The following is a 22,617-nucleotide window of genomic DNA, read 5'->3' as shown; positions in this document are numbered from 1 at the left end:
CTCTCGGAGTTTTGCAGAGTTCTTTGCATGCCCTATTCTAATCGATAAACTCCCATTTAAGCTCACCCGCACTCTGTCCTGGCTTTATTCCCGATTTGGGAGAGTCCTTTATTGTCTCTCATTGCAGGGAGGATCGTGCTGGTTGGGGACGCATGCCTTCATCACTCCCTTCTTGCTGCAGGCTTTCACGACTCTAAGTTTTACCACCAAGATGTAATGAAGTACCAGGGCCCGTACCAATTCCAGTTTCAATTTCAAATCCAGCAAAGAGAGCAGTATTTTCAGTACAGTACAGTACAGAACCTCGGTTGTCAGTACCCATCAGTACTGTCAGTCAGTACCAATGAGTCAGTGGCCCAGATGAGCCCTGTTGGTAAATAGGACCAAGACTGACAGCTACCTGTAGCACCAACCTTTCCTAAAAACTCACCGTGAGGTGCAGGTTGCACTTGCCACAGCTTGCTCAGAAAAACAATGCTCAGAGAAAAGAAGAAGCTTTAACCTATAAGCTTTAGGCTACAGGCTTACATTTCACAGTTGCCTCGGTACATCATTTTGCCTCAGTTGCCTCATTAATGTCCCCCCTCTAGCTGTAGATTTTTCTGTAGGGGGGAGCCGTACTGCAGGTGTAGCCTTTTTACCTTTTGTCACACCCTGACACCTACAGCAGTGCTCCTTACCGGACTGTGGTCTGATGGGTTTCCAGCACCTGGATTCAGGACCCCCGTGCTCCAGCTCCAGGCTTAGCACACTGCGGACAGACTTGCAGGCTTGTCAGGGCCTTTTCTTTTCTCAGGCACATGACCCCCTCTAGGGAGGGCAGCAGCACTTCCCTGCGTTCGCCTGCGATCACCGCGATCACTGCTTTCAGCCTCCAGCAACCAAGAATAGCTAGAGGAAGGGCCCTAGAAAATGTGCTCACGTTCGTGTGCCAAGCCACACTGCCGTAAATCAACGGCTTCCAACACACTCACCTAGATGCTGCTAAGATCTCTATTGTTGGCCAAAAATATACGGTTTTAAAAGGAATGAAATTATATGCAATTTTTGAAGACCTCAAAACCATGTTTGATGGGATTGCTCAGGAAATTTTATGGCAACTTTTAGAGAATATAAAAGCACCTTCTTAATTTATTTCTGTGATTCTAGCACTCTACAGCAACAATGATCCAGTAGTGAGAAATGGCCGGGCAGGGAAGCTTAGAGTATTGAAGGGGGTGAGGCAAGGCTGCCTTCCTCCCCCCACTGTTATTTTGCATTTATATGGAAGAGATCATAGTGCCTTTAGCACAGCAGTGTTTGGATTGTCCCAAACTGGGGACGGACAAATATCCTGCACTCCTGTATGTAGACAATGCAGTGTTTTAAGCTACCACCCCCAGCCCACCCAAGCCTGAGATCAAACCTGCAAACTTTCCTAAGAAAATGTGAAGAGCTTAATCTTAGATTAAATATTGACAAAACTAAGATGTTGGGTTTCAGGCCTCGGTATTCCAAACATCATAAGTTAATTATTAATGTGGAAGGGCAAAGAGTGGAACAGGTTCCGTTCCTCGATTATCTTGGAATTAGATTTCATGAGAACAGACTCTGGACATCCCATTTAGACAAGGCTTGCACTACTTTGGGGAAATATGCTGGCACACAAAGAATCTTCCATGCCAGACATGGTGGGGGGCAATTGCGCCAGCATTAGAGCAGTACCGAAAACAAGCCATTCCAGCGAGCATCGGTGGTGCTGAACTGTGGGGTGGCATACGTTCGAAATCCCTGGTTGAAGTGGAAATTAAACATCTGAACCAACTCTTCCAATCACCTTCAGGTTCACCGAATACATTGTTGCGCTTGGAGATGGACGTCTACTGATTGGAGATCAGGTGGCTTTAAACCCTGTGCTTTATTGGGTACTTACTATGGAGCACTGAAGGTCTTGAGAAATATCGCGATTCTATGTCACATGTTCTGAATATAGAGGGGGGGAGGAAAATATCCCCTGGCTTGCTCATGTGAAAACGGTATTATTATGTAATCTTGAGGAGTCTGCATTATGAGTGGACCCTTACTCCATTGTTAGGGGTGATACATTTAGTTTAAAGGACAAAGCTATCACCCAAACAAGGATTCAGTTAGTGGAAGCTGCACGTATGCCAAAATTGGGTCCCAATTATTTGGCATGCAAGTCAGAATTTGGCCAAGAGAATTATCTAGATTATTTGAGCCCATCATACGTGCATGCTATGATTGTCAGTTATAGGATCGGGGCATTAAAAATTGCTGTGTTCACTAAAACTTGGAGGCGATGGGACTTGCCCCCTATGTAATTTGGGAGAGGAAACCATTGTGCATTTTCTTTTTTTGTGTGAAACACTGAAACTGGTGAGAGCACGGCTTCTGAGACTATTGTTACAAAATGAGGGTGTTCACTCAGTTGTGGATGTCCTGAAATTCAGTAAAATGACCACTAGGCACAGTTCTGTGACACGCATTGCACACTATATCCATCAAGCATGGTTATGTAGACAGATCCTTTTTTCTGATAACAAAGTTGGCACTTGAATTATTCTGCAAAGCCATTTTTCAGTTTGCAAACACTTTTCAATGTTTGAGCTTTGAATGTGGGACTGCGAGTTTACTCTCATCACGTTTAGATGTTGTATTCTTTTTTTCAATCAATCTTTTTTAACTAATTCCTAAATTGTATTTAACTTTCTAAGCAAATTATTCTTTGGGCTCTATCAGAGCCTTGGCGGTATCCCGGCAGTAATACTTCCGGGATACCGCCAATGCAAACAGCATTACCACTACTCAGTCCGGCGCTATTAGCGCCTGTACTATGATTAGTGGTGCAGCAGTAAGTTCCCATTCCCCATGGGGGGGTTCTATTACCGCTGGCGGTAATAGTGCTGGCGGTAATCACTGAGAGAAAAGGCTGAAAACTGGAGGAAAGCTGGATTTTTACCTCCAGCAAAAAGCTGGAGGTAAAACTCCAAACTTTACACCCAACTCAAGATTGGGTGGACTCTTAAATGCAGCGGTAATAGCGTTACTGCTGCATTTAAGGACTACCATCCAGCTCGTGATGAGGCCCTTTGAATTAAGCCAGAATTATGTTTGGGCCTTATTAGATATTTTTTTTAATGGCAATTGACATGGCCTATCTCTGCTCCCTTCATATTACACTGTACATAATGCACTTTAAATGTATTAATGGGTTTCAGATACTGCCGGGATACCGCCAGTGCAAATAGCGGTACCGCTACTTGATCTGGCACTATAAACTCTGTATCACGAGTAGCGGTACAGCGGTAAGTTCCCATTCCCCAATGAGTCCATTGGACCCAATGGGGTTGCAGGGCGCTATTACCGCTGGCATAATTACCGCCAGGGGTAATAGCATAGACAACTGGCGGTAAGGGGGCATGTTTACCTCCAGCAAAAAGCTGGAGGTAAAACTCCCACTTACCGCCTGACTCATGATTGGGCCAAGCCTTAAATGGTAATAGCGTTACCGCCGCATTTAAGGGCTAAGCCCCAACTCATGATGTTTAAATTTGATGTCATGTTTCTTTTTATCGCATTGTTAAAGTAATTTGTTGTAACACGAATTTGCATGTTTTTCTTGGCTGTGTGCCGATAAAGCTATTTGGTTGAGTGATTGTAAAAAAAAAAGTGATCGGATGAAGTGGAAAGACTAGGATGAAGGATTAGGGAGTAGCAAGAAATATTAGTACGAAGAACAAAGATTGCAGACTTGGATTAGCTCCCTCCCCATTCCCATTGAGCCCTATGGTGGCTCGAATGGGGATGGGTATTTTGAATGGGGACTTACCGGGTCCTCCAAGGTTGGAATATCCCGGTATGTCCCCATTCAGGGAACCCGGACCGGACACGAGTTTGGAGGCAGCCATGGCGCTAATAGCACCATGGCTACCTCCAAACTCGTAATGAACCCCTAGGACTAAGGACTAGGATGATGGACCAGGAAAGAGGACCAGGATACAAGACTAGGACGAATGAATAGAAAGAAAGATTTGAACAAAGGAGAAGGACTAGGGCAAAGGAGAATGAGTAGGATGAAGGGGCAGGACTTGGGTGAAGGACTAAGAGAAAGGGGAAGAACTACGACAAAGGACTAGGTCTAGGATTAGAAATAGGATGAAGAAGGACGAAGAAGAAGGACTAGGAAGAAGGACTGGGATGAAGGAAAGAACAAAAAAGAAAGACTAGGATGAAGGACTGGAATGAAGGAGAATGATCAGTATGAAGCACTAGGCTAAATGACCAAGATGAAGGGGAAGGACTAAGGCAAAGGACTAAGATGAAGGACTAGGATGTAGGAGATGAACAAGGATGAAGGGCTAGGATGAGCAAAAAGGACTGGCATGAGCACTAGGACCAAGGAGAAAGACTGGGATGAAGGCAGAAGACTAGGGTGACAGACTAGGATGAAGGACTAGAGCAAATGGGAAGGACTAGGGTGAAGGACAAAGACTAGGATGAAGGATAAGGGATAAAGACCAGGACAAAGGCGAAGGTCTATGGCAGGGGTTGGAAACATTTGGCTCTCCAGATGTTCTGGACTACAATTCCCATGATATCTGGCAATTGACTACACTGATTAGGGATGATGGGAGTTGTAGTCCAAAATATCCGGAGAGCCAAAGTTTGCAGACCCCCGGTCTAGGATAAAGGGGTAGGGTAAAGGAGGTGGATTTAGAAAATGGTACTAGGAAAAAAAGTACTAGAAGTAAGGAGATGGACTAGAACAAAGGATTAGGACAAAGGAGAAAGACTAGGATGAATGAATGGGATGAACGGTTAGGATGAAGGGATAAGGTTGATGGAAAAGGGCAATAACTAGGGAAAAGGACCTTGGTGAAAGAGAAGGACTAGGATGAAGGACGAGTGAGACGAAGGAGAAGGACTATAATGAAGAACATGGCAGAAGGGCTAGTATGAAGGAAAATCATTGGGATGAATAACATGGATGAAGAATAAGGACTGGGGCAAATAACTAGGATGAAGGAGAAGGACTACAAGCCAAGTGACAAAAAGCCAAGTTCCTGATGTTGTCAAGAGGGAATGGAAACCCCTCTTCTTGTGAGATAGGCGGTGAGAGGGGTAATCCAGAGTGAGTCATAGCCATGAAGAAGAACACAGCAAGTGGGGCACAAGTGTCTATCCCCCCCTTATTTGTTCTAGCACCCATCTGTGCAGAACCATGTCTCCAGCTTTGCCTTGGAATGTGTATATTTGCCAGTGTTCTTTTCACATTTCAGATGCTGGGACGGAAGATAGAGGGGAAGGGAAGCTGTGGAACCCAAGAAAGGTTTAACAACCCACACTTGGGAGAGATTTACTGACATATGCTGCGCAGAAGCCCAAAGCACACACCTACAGAGTGGGACCGGCACAGCTCACTGGTAAAGCTGATAGAACACTAGACCACCATGAACTTAAAAGGGGAATGCTCCACAAACTTACCAAGGGAGTCCCTGACAAAGGGCCCCAGCTGTCATACAGCTTTTCCAATGCCGCCAAGTCTGCCGTGCGGCAAGCACGCATGGAGAAAATGGGCGGGGCTAAACCCCATTTTAAAACTTTTCCATGCACATACAGCCCTTAGGAAGGAAAAGAGGAACACAAATTGGTTAGGGACAACTGACCAACCAGTGCCGTGGAAGGATACTTAAGTAGGCGACAGGAAACAGGAAGTGTGAGTGTATCAGGTCAGGCCAGAGTGTGATGATCACCAATACGAATTTCACATTTCGGCCTACTTCCAACATGGCCGTCGCTTCTGCACTTAGAAATAACCTACGGTGCAGCCTAGTTATTCCTGATTCCAAGATGGCCGCCGCCTCGGTACCTAACCCGATCATACTACACAGGATAGTGGTTCATTCCCAGGAAGCTTCGCAAACCTCTGTCATCACTTCCTGTTTACTCTCTTATTGCCCGGCAACTCCAGCAGGAAGACGCATTGCTACTCTCCTAGGAGCCAGCAGACGCTTTGTAAGTTCGTCTTGTTAGGACTGCGAAACATTCCTCTATTCACTTCTTGCGCCTTACTCACAAGTTCCTTTCTTACTTCATAGGAATCAGATGGGTACCTTTCATGTTCATACCCGAAGGCAAATCTGGGCAAACTACGTCAGTGCGTGAGTAAGCCCCGTGCTTTGAAAGCACTGTTCGCGCTCCCCTCCAGGAAACCTCTAGGTAATTAACTGTCAACTATCTATTCTTCTCTGCAATCTCGCGGTTGTCAGAGGCTCGCTATTTACAGAGAATCTTTCTTTGCAGCTAGATCCCTTCTCTGGAACTTCTCAGGCAAACCTTCTCATCCTTCCAGACTGGCTCAAAAAGGCTTGAAAGTAAAAGGGTAGGCTTCTCCTTGGCCTATGCTAATACTCCCATCTTAGAGTTGGGTCTAATTTTCTACTACTTATCCTCTCTCTCTCTTCTGTTTCTTCAGTACAATTTTACCGTCTGCCAAACCCAAGGGAGATTCCTTATCACTCAGCATTCTTCATGCTCACGCATGGTAAGACCTAAGAGTCTTAGATTAGGATTCTTTCTACTCCGGCAGGCTTAACAAGATTAACTTTATTTGTTTTCTTATCTACTTGCTACAGTTCAGTTCTGAGGCCAAATCTTTAAACCAGCCCGAAGAATAAGTAGACCAGCCTTCCATGCCTGGTCAACTCAGGAAGACAACGTACACTAGCATACCCACACTAGCAAGGGTTTTATTCCCCACAAGGGTTTCCCTCAGAGCTTCTCGATGGGCAAGTCTAGAACCAGCTCGTCGAGGGGTACTCAGGGGAATTCCTACTCTCTTCAAGGGACTACACGGAGCTCTCAGGAACTCCAGGCTACTTCCGACTCCAGTCTCTTTCATATCTCAAGCCCATGTAAGTGGTCTTATGTTCCTTCCCTGTGTATACTTGGGACAAATCGTAGTTTAATCATAACACAGAGGAGGAGGTGGATGCCAACCAAGGAATCAGGTGGTAGGAGGGAGTGGTGGCTTGTGGAGAAGGGTTTTTGATCAGGTGAGGTTGGCCTAGGAGTTACAGTGGTTCTGCAGTGCGAGTGAGTCTGTAATGAGTGTGTAGAAAGGGTAGTGTAAGGTGTGAATGTGAGATGGCTTTGGGAGGAGCCAGGAATGAGACACAGAGGAGACATGTTTGCGGTTACAAAATTTTATCAACAACAAATTGGGGTTGGAAAATACTGTACTATCCCTAATCTCGGAGGAATTTCCCTACCTCAACCAAACTGATGAATCCGTCTAGTGTCAATATATTCAAACAAAATGTCTGTACTGTGTCCATCATCCTGTTCTATCCCTCACACTCTAAATAAACTCTAATGTGTAAGGGTATTGACTCTTGAATGTTCAAAGTGTTCAAATGTTCAAGTTCAACATACAAGTTCCAATACAACAAAAAGGTTTCCAGTGAACAATTTTCACAGTTCCAGAGATCAGTGTCCTTCCCTAGATTCCTTGTATCAAGTTTCACCAACTCAAATGAATATTCAGGTTCCAAGAGGATTACTATCTCCTACTGGTGTATTTACTTTTCTTGGGGTATCAGCTCCATTCCCCAAGTTTTTTCTTCCTATTTTACATGTTGCAAATCCCAAGCATTTCCTAAGGACTCTCTTTCTCTCTGTACAATTTCATAACAGTTCATTAACTCAAGGGTGTGGCCTTCCTTAAAGTTCTTTGCCATAGGTATTCAGTATTCACCTGGGATACTCCCCCCTCAGGCCCTGTCATACAACTGCCTAACTTTCACTTCACCTGGTGCACTTTCCTACCAGGGCTTTATTATATAAACATCAATCTTCACCTGATACGCTGTCCTGCCAGGGCCTGACTATATACACATACTTAACTTGACCTGCTATACTCTCTTGCCAGGACTTTGTTATACAAATAACAAACTTTACCTGGTATACTTTCCTGACAGGACTTTGTTTTACAAACACTGTTTGTTATACTTATACTTAACTTCACCTGCTATACTTGTTTGTCAAGATTTTGTTACACAAACACTCTTTGTTATACAGATACTTAACTTTACCGGGCATACTTGTTTGCCAGGACTTTACCATACGAGTCACTCCTTCTTTCAGCTTCGCATTTAACAACTCATGGATAATTTGCTTAGCTAATATTCTTCTTTAGCAATGGTGCTGTTTCTCTCATGCTGTGTTCCCAAGCAGTGATTTACTTTATTTGGCCACCCAGTAACCTACTTGTTTCTCTTAGGTTCAACGATTGTTTTTGTTGCTTCTACAGAGTAAAATACACTTACCGGTAAACGTTTTTCCTTCCCAGGGTTTACCGGTTGCCTCCAATAGTTCTCTGCCCTCACCTGTACCCTCCCCGTAAGTCTATCAGAAGTGGAAATCTGCTCCATGTTGCCACTCTGAACTCTCGCTCTGCTGTCAAGCACTCCTCTGATATCTGCAACCTCCTTGAACTCCTGGACCTTGATGTTCTTGCCATCAGTGAGACTTGGTTCAAGGACAGCTCTGTCACAAGTTTTGACACACTTCTCCCTGAAGACTACAAGATCCTCTCTGAACCCAGGATTAACAGAGCAGGGGGTGGAGTAGACATGATATATCCTCAGTGGATCCCTGTCTCCATCATTCCCACTCAGTCCTACTCCTCATTTGAAGGCCTAGTTTGCAGGCGTTCCCTCTCTCTCGAATCTCCTCTCTTACTCTGGCCACCTTCTATAGGCCACCTGCACAGTCCACCCTCTTCCTCTCTGAATGGGCTGACCTGGCCGCCCCTCTCCTCTCCACCTCCTCACAACTACTCCTGCTTGTGGATCTAAACATCCATCTGGTCTCTCCAGATACTTCAGGACCTTTCCACAAACTCTGCAAATCTCTCTCCATATCCGTTTTACTTTCTGGCCAGACTCACACTGCAGGCCACACATTGGATGCCCTCATCTCCACTGACATCCCTCTCCCTACCCCTTTTACTACAGCACTCTCCTGGACCGATCACTCTCTTCTCTCTTCCCACCTTAAGCTTGCGTCTCCCCTGGCATTGGCACACCCCATGCTGCCTCCCGTCTTCAAGGCCATCCAACCCATGGAAAGGGCAACAGTGGCTGCCTTTGCCTCCTCCTACTCTCCACCTCCTACCCTTGCGGCTGACTCCCACCCTGACACTGCTCTGTCGAACTTTCATCTCTCCATTTCCAACACTCTTGACATCCTTGTCCGTGCCATTAGGGCGCGTATGAAGCCTCACAAAAAGTGCAATTCCTGGTATGACTCTGATCTGGCTGCCCTTAAACGCAAGTGTAGAGCAGCAGAATGGAAATGGGTGACCTCATGTGCACCCTCTGACAAACTGGCCTGTCTCCTTCTTCAAAGGCAATATAGACTCGGCATCCGGTCCAAGAAAAGTGTCCATATTCAAGCACGCATGTCTGCGGCATCTAACAACACGGCTGAACTTTTCAAAGTCTGCAAGGAATTGGCCAACTCTTCTGCAGCCTCATCTTCCATTGCACCCACCCAGGCCCTTTGCTGTGCATTGGCAGCGCATTTCACCAACAAAACCTTGGACATCATTTCCTCTCTCACGCCTTCACCGGCCAATGCACCAACATCCTCTGAGCCACCTTTGGCCTCCCGCACTGTTCCCCCTCTTGCTTTTCTGGATTTTTCCCCTGTCACACCTGAGGAGGTCACTAGGCAAGTCCGGTCTATGAAGCTTCCTCCAAACAGGTGGATCCATGCCCTTCCAAAACTATCAAGGACAACATTGACACTCTAGCTCCAGCCTTAGCAGACCTCTGCAACCTCTCCTTCGCCTCTGTAGTTTTCCCTTCCTCTCTCAAGCAACCCTTCTGCAGCCTCAAAAAACCTTCGGCCGATCCCTCTATCCCGGTAAACTATCACCCGATTTATATCACTCCTTTCCTGGGCAAACTACTGGAGAAGTTATCTATCTCTCAGCTTACTCCTCACACTGAATATGTTGGTTATCTCCATCATCATCATCAGTCTGGCTTCAGAGCATCCAGAGGCATGGAAACTGCTCCCCTGACCCCCCGTGATGACCTGCTCTCAAATCTTGACACTAACTATCCTTCATTCCTCATTCTCATTGACCTCTCCTCAGCATTAGACACAGTAAATCATTACACCTTGATTGGTCGTCTCTGTGATACCCTGGCCATCACTGATCAGGCCCTTGCATGGCTTACCTCCTTTTTCTCTGACCGACCATCCGAGGTGGAACTCTGGCTTTTTCTCTCCGCTATCACTCTCTCTACTTGAGGGGTCCCTCACAGATCCAACCTATCCCCTTGGTTTTTCAATATCTACATGGCATCTTGGCTTACAGGATCACTTCCTTCACTTCCAACTTTCGGTGTTAGGCGGATGACACGCAGCTCTCCTTCAAGCTACCCTCAGCCTCTTCCTCCTCCTTGCTTATTCAAGACTGTTTGTCTGTAATTCAGTCCTGGTGTGCAGCTAACAGTGATTGTTCTCATTGGACCCTTGCTCCCGTTTTCCCTCTCTCACTCTGGCCGGCCTCCCTTGGCCCTGTGCCCACACCCACCAGTGAGGCAAAACATCTGGGGGTCATCTTTGACTCCACTCTGTCCTTCTCCCCTCACATCCCAGACATATCCAAAAAATCTCACTACCAGCTGCACCTCCTCTGAGGTATCCTACCATTTCTCACTTTCCCCCAGAGACTTACTGTCTCCAAAGCTCTGGTTCTCTCTAGACTTGACTACTGTAAAAGTCTCTTTCTCAATCTCCCTACTTCTGCACTCCAACCTTTACAACTCATCCAGAACAGAACCGAGAGACTTATCCTTGGCCTTAAGCCCAGGGACCACATCTCTCCGGCACTGAAATCCCTCCACTGGCACCCTGTGGCTGCAAGGATCAAGTACAAGACCCTCTTCATAGTTCACAAGGCTTTCTGGGGCCCGGGCCCAAACTACCTACAGCACACCCGTCCCCAATACACACCCTCTAGAGCACTCCGCTCGTCCTCCTCCAACTCGCGGAGAGAGACGTTTTTTCCAAACAGAGACTTTGGGGTAGATCCTTATCCTCTGCGGGAGCCATCCTCTGGAACAGTCTACCTGCCTCTCTCTGTCTCGAGCCAGATCTCCTTAAATTCTGGAAACTCCTGAAGACCTTCCTCTTCTCCTCTGCCTTCTCTCTACCTCTCCCCTGCTAACCTCTGCTCTCTACCTGCTACTTCCTCCTTATGCTCAGCTAGCTGACTGGTCGCCTGGCGCACCTCTAAACCTTACATGTCCCAGGCACCCACACCAAACCCTGCACTTGCCTCCGGGCCCCCCAGTACTTCTTACTATGCTACACACTTCCCAATGAGATTACCCTCTGCACTTATCCCGGCCCTCCTGGACCAGGCGCACTTGTCCTTTTCCCCCTTCCCTCATACTTCCTGTATGCGGCATTCCAACTCTCTCCCCATCCCTCCTATCCCCACTGCGTGTCACACACTTGCCTTACCATCAATTGTTATTATGTTCCTCCCCTCTCCTCATCCCCCTGCTTCCCCACTATATGTTAGCGCACTTGAAGTAGCAGAAAGTTTGTCAGGCCTAGTATACGATTATTACTGTATATCATTCGGAATCTCCAAGGCCTTATGAATGATTGTATCCCATGTTCCCCTCCCATCTTGGAGCACTTTGAAACACTTGTTTTGTATATAACCACTTTATAAATAAACAATACAATACCATACTATACCTTCTTTGGCGTACTGGCTTTGCGTGTGCCCCGTCAAGCGCTGCACTCTCGTTGTGTCGGCTTTGACAGTGCGTGGTTCCCGCTCCTCTGTCTCTCTCAGCAGTGGACCACTTGCACCCTGATTCCTCCGTTCCTGTCTCGGATTCACCTCCAAGTGGCCTCCCACAGCATGTTTGCTTTTAGCGTGGTGCTCAGCAGTCTTACGGGTTAATAGGCAGTCCTGCATCTGCAGTTCTCATCTCTCCTTCTCATAATCAGCGGCAGCCGGGCTGTATTTAAACTTCCCGTCTTGCTTACTCATTTGCCAACAACTAGACCACTGTGTTGGTCGTTCGGTCTTCAAGATCCTCATTACTCCATTGTTCTTTTTCATGTCAGTCACTATGGAGTTGCTTTCTGAATGACTCGAAGGACGTGGATATTGAGCCTCCTGGGAAGTGATCCTCACTACTCCCTGTCTCTTGCTCATCCTATCTGTCAACATATTCTCCATAAAGGGAGTTTTGGGATTAATCGCAATGGATTTTGTAGGAGGCGGGGGGTGAGTGAAATAATGTGCCATTAGGGCATGGGAGACAGAGGTAGCACCCCTGGAAGGGAATGGGGAGTAGTAGGGTGGGAGGAGGAGGAGTAGCAGTAATGTGGGAGGTGGAGAAGCAATGTGGGAGTAGTAGTAGTAGTGATAGTATGGAAGGAGAAGTAGTAGTGTAGACAAAGGTGGACTAGTAGAGGAGGAGTAGTGGTGTGGAAGGAGGAGCAGTAGTGTGGGAGGAGGAATGGGAGGAAGAGTGGTAGTAGTAGAGTTGGAGGAGAGGAAGAAGAGTTAACATTAAAAGGAGAAGGCAGGAGAAAGGGCAAGTAAAACATCAGAGCTACAGAAGGTTGGTGGGAATAAGTCAAGGAGAGCAAACAGGTAGCGTAGAAGGGTATGGTAATGGTGGTTGTGAGTGGAACCAGGTAAATCTGACAAAGAAATTGCAAGGCATAACCCCATTTCCAATAAGAACACTAACCTGTGGCGAGAGCAAGGAAAGTTACGATGTCCTTAAGGGAGTCAGTGAGCCCACTTTCAGGGATGACATTATTAGAATAAGCCAGAACTTGGACAGTAGGGATCAACAATTGATAGCACTAACTGGGGTTACAGACACCTGAGTTAGTTCAAACTAGGTCCCATTTATGTACATGGGCCTTTAAATCCAACATGGAAGCACCCACACAGTCTAGTTCTAAGAACCAAGCCATGTTGTCTAGTGTTTTGGATGTGGCAGGCCTGGAACTACTTTCCCTGGTAGTACTTTACCTGGGCTATATAAACCACACCCTGACTGCAGAACACGCTTCGTGTTATTCTGCAACCAGCAGCGTGACGCTCACCGTGTCCAGCTCCTGGTCTTCAGCATCTTCCTGTAATCCTGCAAGAACAAGAAAAAGATGATTCTGTCTTACTTGAGAAAACACCATCCAGCACTCAGCATCTCAACTGGGCTGCAATATGTGGAAACCGAGAGAAGAAGAAACATCACTCACCTGTGAGTACTAGCTATAGGAATTCCGGTGAACCGGTACCACAGCTGCTGTTCAAACAATGCGACCTGCAATAACGAGAAAGGGAAAAACAATATTAGAATGCGCACTTCCAAAACTTCGAATTCCATCAGTCTTACCTGAATTCCATCGCTCCATGCCACGCTTCCATCCAGAGCACCACAGCAACATCTGCAAAGGAAAAGAGACATATTCAGGTTCGCTTTCAATATTGAACAACCGCACAGCGCTGTACTTACCTTAACGGATTCCGGGGGCCTGTTTTTCATCGCACTTTCATCCACTCGCAGCACCACAGCGGCCTGTGAGGAGAAGAAGAAAACACAGGTTAGCTTTAAAAGACAATAAAGGCGTTGCACTTCGCGCTTTCTCTTACCTAGAAACGTGCCTCTCCATCCGGCACGCCAGCACCAAGACCTTCACACCTGAAAAGAAGGAGATAAAGACATTAACAAATTCCCACCATAAACTGAACAAAGACTTACAATTAACAAACCTACCTGCCTACCAGCAGATTCGGGGTCACAGCAGGCCTGGGCCCAAGGAAGGCATACTGCACCAGTAAAGCACCTCGGGCAGCTCGCCAACAAACGTCAAGCCCCACTGCACAAGAAACGCAGGACGGATAGCTCACCCTACAAATAACCAAGATTCATTATTCAGATCTGGGCAACTATGCATCCAGGGTTCCAGATCTCAGAGCCTTCCAGACGCCCCCGGGGATATCAGGTGAGCGTAACAGAACACGAAGCCTTTAAACCTTATCCACCTGGGTGTCATGGAGACATCGGAAACTGATCAACTAGCCCAGCCTTTGGGACAATTGCACGCCGAGGTACACGCAGCCCGGCAGGAAACCAATGCCTTAAAACGAGAGTTAATAGTCACAAAAGACCGTACTGATGAACTAAGCAAAAAGCTACTACAAACACAGGCGGGGCAGGGTCCATTGCCCGGATTCACCCCATCCATCACTACGCCATCATCAGTCAATTCAGTACAGATAACGTTGCTGGGAGCAGTACCCCAGCACCACCAGAATGGTTTAATGGAGACCCCATAAGGTACGCAACATTCATGAACCAGTGCCGCCTCCATTTTCTTTGTAGGCCTGGGGCTTTCCCAAACGACCAGGTGAGGGTGGCCTTCGTGTTATCATATTTGAGTGGAAGTGCCGCAGACTGGTTGGTACCTTTAGTGAGCCGGGATGACCCATTACTGCTGAACTTCAGAGGTTTTCAACAGGAGATGGAAAAGTTATTTGCTCGACACTTGCATGGACAAGCCCTTGATAACAAATTTCCTGTCCCTCCGCCAAGAGAATCAAGATTTTCTGATTTATATTGCCACCTTTAATAGACAGGTTGTAGAAGTGGGGTGGCCAGAAGATAAAAGAACCACGTTGTTTCATCGGGGCCTACGAGGAGACCTGAAGGATGTCCTTGCTCAAGTGGTAGGCCCACCTAAAGACTGTGCAGAGTTTATCAACCTGGTAGTTCAGTTGGACCACAGATTACAGGTTCAAAGAACAGACCGAAGTAGACTCAAAAATCGTGCCATGTACGTACGTTCAAAAGATAATGTTCAACGTCCATCAGAAAATACCGCAGAACCCATGCAGATTGGAGGAGTACGACCCCCTTTAACCAAAGTTGAAAGAGTCAAGAGGAGACAGCTACAGTTATGCCTATACTGCGATAAATTGGGTCACTACCTCAAAGAATGCCCAGTGAAACCTCCAAGTAAGGTGGTAGGCGCTACAGAGAAAGAAGATGATGGAAAGGAATCGGAAAACTAACAGGCCCGGCAAGCGTAGAGGTCCGCTTGTTGAGCGATAAGGATGAGTCACAGACCTCACATTTCACCCTACCAGTAACCTTGATCAATCACCAACGACCGTCACGGATGCATGCCATAGAGGCATATATAGACAGCGGAGCAGTTGGTAATTACATAGATCGAGATCTGGCAACAGAAATGGGACTTCCCTTATGCACAAAACCAACAACTGAAAAGGTAACTACTGTTGATGGTACAGAAATTGCTTTGGGACCAGTAACCCAATGCACAACAGAATTAACCCTTCTGTGTCAGGATGGACATCTAGAAGCAATCACGTTTGACCTCATCAAAGCTCCTCAGTTCCAGTTGATTTTAGGGATGCCATGGTTAGTAACTCACAATCCCCACATAGAATGGCGTGCAAAGAGACTGACCTTTTCTGACAAATGCGCCCACGCTTGCTACCCGAAATCTATACCACAGCCAAACCTGAAATCTGCTCAAGGAATAGCATCAGGGATCGCGGAACCGTATAGACACCTTGCCAAAAGAATATCAGGATTATCAAGATGTTTTTCAGAATGAACAGGCTAACACATTACCGCCCCATAGGCTCTATGACTGTCAGATCGACCTGATACCTGTCGCACAGGTTCCTTGTGGTCGAATTTATGCACTTACGGAAACCAAAAATCTCCACTTGAAATCCTTTCTGGATCCATACCTGGCTAATGGGTTTATCCGCCCATCAAAGTCACCGGCAGCCTCTCCCTTATTCTTCGTACCCAAGAAGGAAGGAGATCTGAGGATTTACATCGATTACTGCACACTTAATCAAATCACAGTAAAAAAACGCTACCCTTTACCCCTTATCCCGGGACTGTTGGACCAAGTCAAGGATAACCGAATCTACACCAAACTAGACCTCAGAGGAGCATACCACCTTGTATGTGTTAAGAAAGGTGATTAATGGAAAACCGCGTTTTGCACCAAGTATGGTCTGTACGAATATCAGGTAATGCCTTTCAGGCTGTGCAACGCTCCCGCAGCGCTCCAATACTTCATGAATGATGTATTACGGGAATTAATCAATGTCTGTTCCCTGGTCTATATTGACGACATCCTGGTGCATTCCCCCTCTGAAAGAGATCATGTGGAACATGTTTGCTCAGTCCTTGCAAAACTTTGCCAGCACAAACTGTACGCTAAACTCGAGAAGTGCTCCTTCCATGTCACCGAAGTTGAGTTCCTCGCTTTTGTTCTCTCGCCAAAGGGAGTCAATATGGATTTACACAAAGTAGATGCCATCCTTAATTGGCCGTCACCTTCTTCAATTAAAGGAATCCAAAGCATGCTAGGCTTTGCGAATTTTTATTGCCGATTTATTCCAGATTTCTCACGGATAGTCCACCCAATCACATCGTTACTGAGAAAAAACAACAAAAAATTCCAATGGACTGAAGAGGCGGAACAGACCTTTCAAGAACTCAAGAAAAGATTCACCTCCACGCCAATTTTACGACATCCTCGCCCTGATCTCCCCTATGTAGTGGAAACTGATGCTTCCACCGTAGCTATGGGAGCAGTTCTCTCTCAAAGAGATCCAGAGACAGGCCAATTACACCCCGTGGCCTTTTGGTCACGTAAATTCTCACCACCAGAACTTAACTATGCAATTACAGACAAAGAATTGTTAGCAATAAAATCAGCCTTCAAAGCCTGGCGGCAGTATCTATTAGGTGCCAGACATACCATCACAGTAATCACAGATCACCGAAACCTTCAATACCCAAAGTCAGCAAAAGCCCAATCGTCACGACAGTTGCAGTGGGCTCTATTCTTCGCAGAATACGATTACATAATAACATAGTGACCGGGAGTTCGGAATGGGAAGGCCGATTTTTTGTCTCGTATGGGTGTTGAAGAGAAAACGAACAGTACCCTGGACCCTGTTGCCATCATCCCAAGTGATAAACTACTGGGACTCACCACCACATTGACTCTGAGTGAACTTCAAGATAAAATTCGAACCTTAATGAACCCCGAGATCTTGCAGAAATGGAATTCCCAAGATGAACATCACACGGTTCTGGATGGATTACCCTACTTCAGGGAACAACTATATCTACCAAGTAAAGATCTGCAAGAATTGGTCATGTCTGGTAATCACGATTCCCTGAACGAAGGCCATCCTGGAATTGCTAAGACTCTAGCCAAGGTTAAACAGAATTATTGGTGGCCAACCTGGCGTAAGCACATTGCTCGATTCGTTCTATCCTGTGGGATATGTGCATAGAATACATCACAAAAACAGAAACCAGCTAGCCTTCTACAACCACTGGATATTCCACCGGCTCCCTGGCATACTCTTTCTCTTGATTTTATTACGAACTTACCTCCCTGTCAAGGTTTTAATACCATTCTGGTGGTTGTAGACCTGTTCTCTAAAATGGCACATTTCATTCTATTCAAAGCACTTCCTAACGCTACCGGTCTGGCAAAGGCATTTCTTGAACAGATTATAAAACTGCATGGTTTCCCCTCAGTCCTAATCTCAGATCGTGGAAGCCAATTTGTATTCAACTTCTGGAGGAAATGTTGTACCATGGCACAAATCGATGTTCGATTATCCACTAGCCATCACCCCCAAATGTATGGACAAACAGAAAGAACAAACCAGACATTAGAACAGCATCTATGTTGCATGCTGCATCAAGTGGAAGAGAATTGGAAAGACTTGTTATGGATAGCGGAATACGCATACAATAACTCCATACACACCAGCATGGGACAAAGCCCATTCTACACAATATACGGAAGACATCCACGTACCTCTGAACTAGACTCCCCACGACATTGGAAATGCCAGCGGTAAAGACTCTACACACAAGCATAACCCAAGCCTTCAAAAGGGCAAATGCACATTTACTGCAAGCCAAAGAGAGACAAAAAAAATTCTCGGACCGGCATTGAAAGAAAGCTCCCGATTACCAAGTTGGAGATGATGTCTGGTTGGCATCAAAACATGTTCCCATAAAAGGAACCCGGACTTTTTGTCCAAGATATCTAGGACCCTATACCATCGAATCAGTGATAAATCCAGGGACCGTCAAGTTAGCCTTACCACCAAGCATGCAAATTCATCCGGTGTTCCATGTGTCACTTGTAAAACCTTTACAACAAGGAACCCGAGTCTTAACACCACCAAAACCTGTGCTAGTTGATGGAGAGCCTGAATTTGAAGTTAAAAACATCCTGGATTCGAAATGTACCAGATCCAAGCTATACTATTTAGTGGACTAGAAAGGGTATGGACCTCAAGACAGAACTTGGGAACCAAGTGAACATATTCACGCACCACGTCCGATTAAGAGGTTTCACCTGGATAACCCCACCAAACCCGGACCGGACAGGAAGGATACCATGAGAGGGGCCTTAGGGGGGAGTGCTGCCATGGCCACTGTGAGGGGGCACAAGTTGTGCCACAAGCAGGCTCCCACCAGAACCCTGAGGGCCTTAAAACCACTACAAAAGGGCTCCTGGAGCCAGTCCTGGTGCCTTTGGCACCAGGCTCATATGTAGGAAGGAAGGGCTGTTCAAACTAGCTCCCATTTATGTACATGGGCCTTTAAATCCAACATGGAAGCACCCACACAGTCTAGTTCTAAGAACCAAGCCATGCGGTCTAGTGTTTTGGGTGTGGCAGGCCTGGAACTACTTTCCCTGGTACTACTTTAACTGGGCTATATAAACCACACCCTGACAGCAGAACACGCTTCTTGTTATTCTGCAACCAGCAGCGTGATGCACACCATGTCCAGCTCCTGGTCTTCAGCATCTTCCTGTAATCCTGCAAGAACAAGAACAAGATTATTCTGTTTTACCTGAGAAAACACCATCCAGCACTCAGCATCTCAACTGGGCTGCAATCTGTGGAAACCAAGAGAAGAAGAAACATTACTCACCTGTGAGTACTAGCTTATGGACTTCCGGCGAACCGCTACCACAGCTGCTGTTCGAACATTGCGACCTGCAATAAAGAGAAAGGGAAAAACAATATTAGAACGAGCGCTTCCAAAACTTCGAATTCCATCAGTCTTACCTGAATTTCAATGCGCTATGCCACGCTTCCATCCGGAGCACCACAGCAACATCTGCAAAGGAAAATAGACATATTCAGGTTCGCTTTCAATATTAAACAACCGCACAGCGCTGTACTTACCTTAACGGATTCCGGGGGCCTGTTTTTCATCGCGCTTTCATCCACTCGCAGCACCACAGCAGCCTGTGAGGAGAAGAAGAAGAAAACACAGGTTAGCTTTAAAAGTCAATAAAGGCGCTGCGCTTCGCGCTTTCTCTTACCTAGAAACGTGCCTCTCCATCCGGCACGCCAGCATCAAGACCTTCGCACCTGAAAAGAAGGAGATAAAGACATAAACAAATTCCCACCATAAACAGAACAAAGACTTACAATTAACAACCCTACCTGCCTACCAGCAGATTCGGGGTCACAGCAGGCCTGGGCCCAAGGAAGGCGTACTGCACCAGTGAAGCAACTCGGGCAGCTCGCCAACAAACGTCAAGCGCCCCTGCACAAGAAACTCAGGCAGATAGCTCATCCTACAAATAACTAAGATTCATTATTCAGCACTCGGCAACTACGCTTCCAGGGTTCCAGATCTCAGAGACTTCCAGACGCCCCTGGGGATATCAGGTGAGCGTAACACAGATAAGGAGAAGAAAGAGACCAGCAGGCGAGAAGCTGGGCCAAGCATTTGAGCCTGAGTGGAGAATCCTGTGCGGAAGGAGGCAGCCGTGTATGGTATCCAGGACGCCGCCAAGTATTCCGAAGGAGCTGTGGATCCAAGGCTGACGAATCTGCATAACCAGATAGAAGATGAGACGGAGGACATCATAGATGACAGTTGGTTTGCTTCCATATTCTCATGGATTCCTCAATGGATGGCAAACATCTTCAAGTTTCTTGGAGCAGTGATGGTGATGTTTGGATTCTGTGTAATGAAGATAATAATTACACAATGTAAGAAGACAGCAAAGAAAGCAGTAGGAGTGAAGATCATGATCGATGTTGAATCAGGGTTTGGAACCAAGGAATTGACTGATGAAGATATTAGAAAGTACATAAAGGCCAGCATCGTAGCACCTGAAGGGACAAAGTTCCTGTATCCGAAGAATCATAAGAAGTACGTGGGACGATGGGTCTATTGTAATCCGAATTGACAGTGTAACTACATGACCTGGAGTGTAGATGAACATGTCAAATCAGCCGGCACCCTGAGGGGGTGATGAAGATCTGGACTCCAAATAAGCACTTCTTCAAGAGAAAATATAAAAATTTGCAGACACTTGAGGAGGTGGTTGAGGACGCGACCAGAGGGGGGGGGTGTAGAGGAGCAGTTGCATGCCTCTGCAGGAAATCCCGCCCCCGACCTCCTGTATGTTGGAAGCCTGAGACGATAATCTGAGGGAGGAACTCCCTGAAGGAATATGAGAACTAGTGAAAGAGGCGTTAGTGACGTCACGAGAGACGAGCATGACACCCTGAGAATTCTGGCTGAAGAGAATGTATGGACCTCATAGAAACTGAAGACAAAGGTAAGAATCGAGTAAACTTTCATATGTGAAGAGAAACTTGCATGTGTGTGACACACTGCAGAAAATGCAAGCCGTTCAATAACTGTACAGATGCAGCAACGCAAGTAGATTCAGTAATCTTAGAAGCTGGTTATATGTAGTGAATAGACTGCAGGTGAAGCCGCCATCGTATAGAAGCTGGACATCGGTGTTATGAATTTGAGTAAGCCCAGACCCATGGAGAGGAAGGGCCGAGAACTTTGTCACAGCAAGAATAAGCTGAGATCGTGGAAATGAATGGCAAGGCTGTCTGGCTTGAAACCAAAGTTGAAGCAGCCAAGGCCGGTTATCTATTCTCAAAGGCAGTGAACATGAGAACCTTAATCATCCCTTGTTAAGGTGCAAAAAAACCGAATGTTCCAGACATGGCATGAGCGTGCCAACCAATTATAGAGGGCTGTATAACGAAGAGCCTTATAGTTTGAGAACCAATGATATACTGTGTACTTAATAGTGTTGAAGAAGACATGTTTTAGAGGTAGGCATAAGTTGTCCACCTGACAGTAGATATCCAATCACAATCCCACCCCTTATAGAAAGTATACTTAGATGTTCCCCTTGAGCCTATTGCAACTCCTTGTAGGTTTTTATCATTTGCCACATAGTATGACATCACCTATGATGAATTTTTAGTATATAAATGTGTTTTTATATGAAATTTACTGAGAGCTCGAGCAAAACGTTGGTTGATGTCTGTTGTAACTCCTTGATTTAGACAATTGATATTAAAACCGTAAACTTTGTCATCTTCCTGAGTTGGTTTGATTGTTTGGTGTCAGAGTTATTCTGAATCCCCATCCATTGCATGCATAATACCCAAAGGGCCCTATGCTCAAGTGGTAGTGGTGCGGATGGTTAAAAGATCCAAACTAGTTTGTCCCCAGTCTTTCGACGATCGAGTATCCTCTGCCATTAGCTGGAAGGTTGCAGGGTTTCCTGTGGAGAGCGGCCGATAGAAATAAACTTGCAAGAAGAACCGAGACGGTGGGCAGGTCCGCCTTTGATGAAAACCCTGCCCGGTTTCCACAGGCGCTCTGCGGACGGAAGGCGAAGTGGTCGGATTGTAGGAGGAATCGATACTGAAGGCCTCAAGTCGATTAACAAATAAATGGGGAGTAAATTAAGGGGAATGGCAAATGAAGGGTATGGGGTTGTGATCATTTTTGAGTAGCAGGAAATATTGTGTGAAGAAAAGATAGCGCCTAGAGTCCTGGCTCAAGGGAGCTTAGAAGGAGACATCTCAAATCCCAACAGGGGTAGAACAGAAATATATAACACGTAAACAGGCTTATGTAATATGATGTCTCAAACCCTGTATAAGGTACTTAGTAAAGCTGAGAGAGAAAAAGTTGATCGCAGTGTTTATTAATGTGTAAAGTCGACTAGTCTGTATGTTGTTTGTTGAGTAGAAATATCGAAGAGCGATAGAAGTTGTGAAGGAATTGGAGAAGTTGAGGAGCAACAGTGATCAAACCTAGCAAAGTGGTTGGTCCCAATCCAAAGGTAGAGATATCTAATTAAGAAATAAGATACTTGAGCAGCGATTAATGGCGCATGCTCATATTTGTTGTTGCAAAGAGTTGAAAAAGTGGTGATTTAAGCAAAGTATAAAGATTATTTTATAAAGTCTGTTAAGTATTGATAGTTAATTGAGACTTGTCATTATTGGAGACACTCCTCCGATGAACTTGTGCAAAACGTTGCCAAAGCACATGCCCAAGCTCAAACAGTATACTGAAAGGCACGGCAGATAAAATGTTCATGCCATGGCCACAAGGGGGATCGCTGTCAAAAGTGGCATTCCAACACATGACCACATACTTGCACGCTGCGTACATGGGGAAG

The 22,617-nt window shown here is 46.0% G+C and overlaps 1 long non-coding RNA gene across 1 annotated transcript in view; it reads left to right on the top strand.

Moving 5' to 3' along the window:
* Positions 1-1,598: 1,598 nt before the first annotated feature.
* LOC138516241 (uncharacterized) overlaps positions 1,599-22,617 on the top strand; it is a 277,955-nt gene continuing 256,936 nt past the window's right edge. Inside the window, exon 1 of the long non-coding RNA XR_011282254.1 lies at positions 1,599-1,877. This is a non-coding gene — a long non-coding RNA (uncharacterized lncRNA). The remainder of the gene's footprint in view (positions 1,878-22,617) is intronic.

This window comes from Ambystoma mexicanum, chromosome 6q (genome assembly GCF_040938575.1).
Source record: "Ambystoma mexicanum isolate Mex_15411 chromosome 6q, UKY_AmexF1_1, whole genome shotgun sequence".
NCBI lineage: Eukaryota > Metazoa > Chordata > Amphibia > Caudata > Ambystomatidae > Ambystoma > Ambystoma mexicanum.
This window is presented reverse-complemented; position numbering and strand designations above follow the sequence as displayed.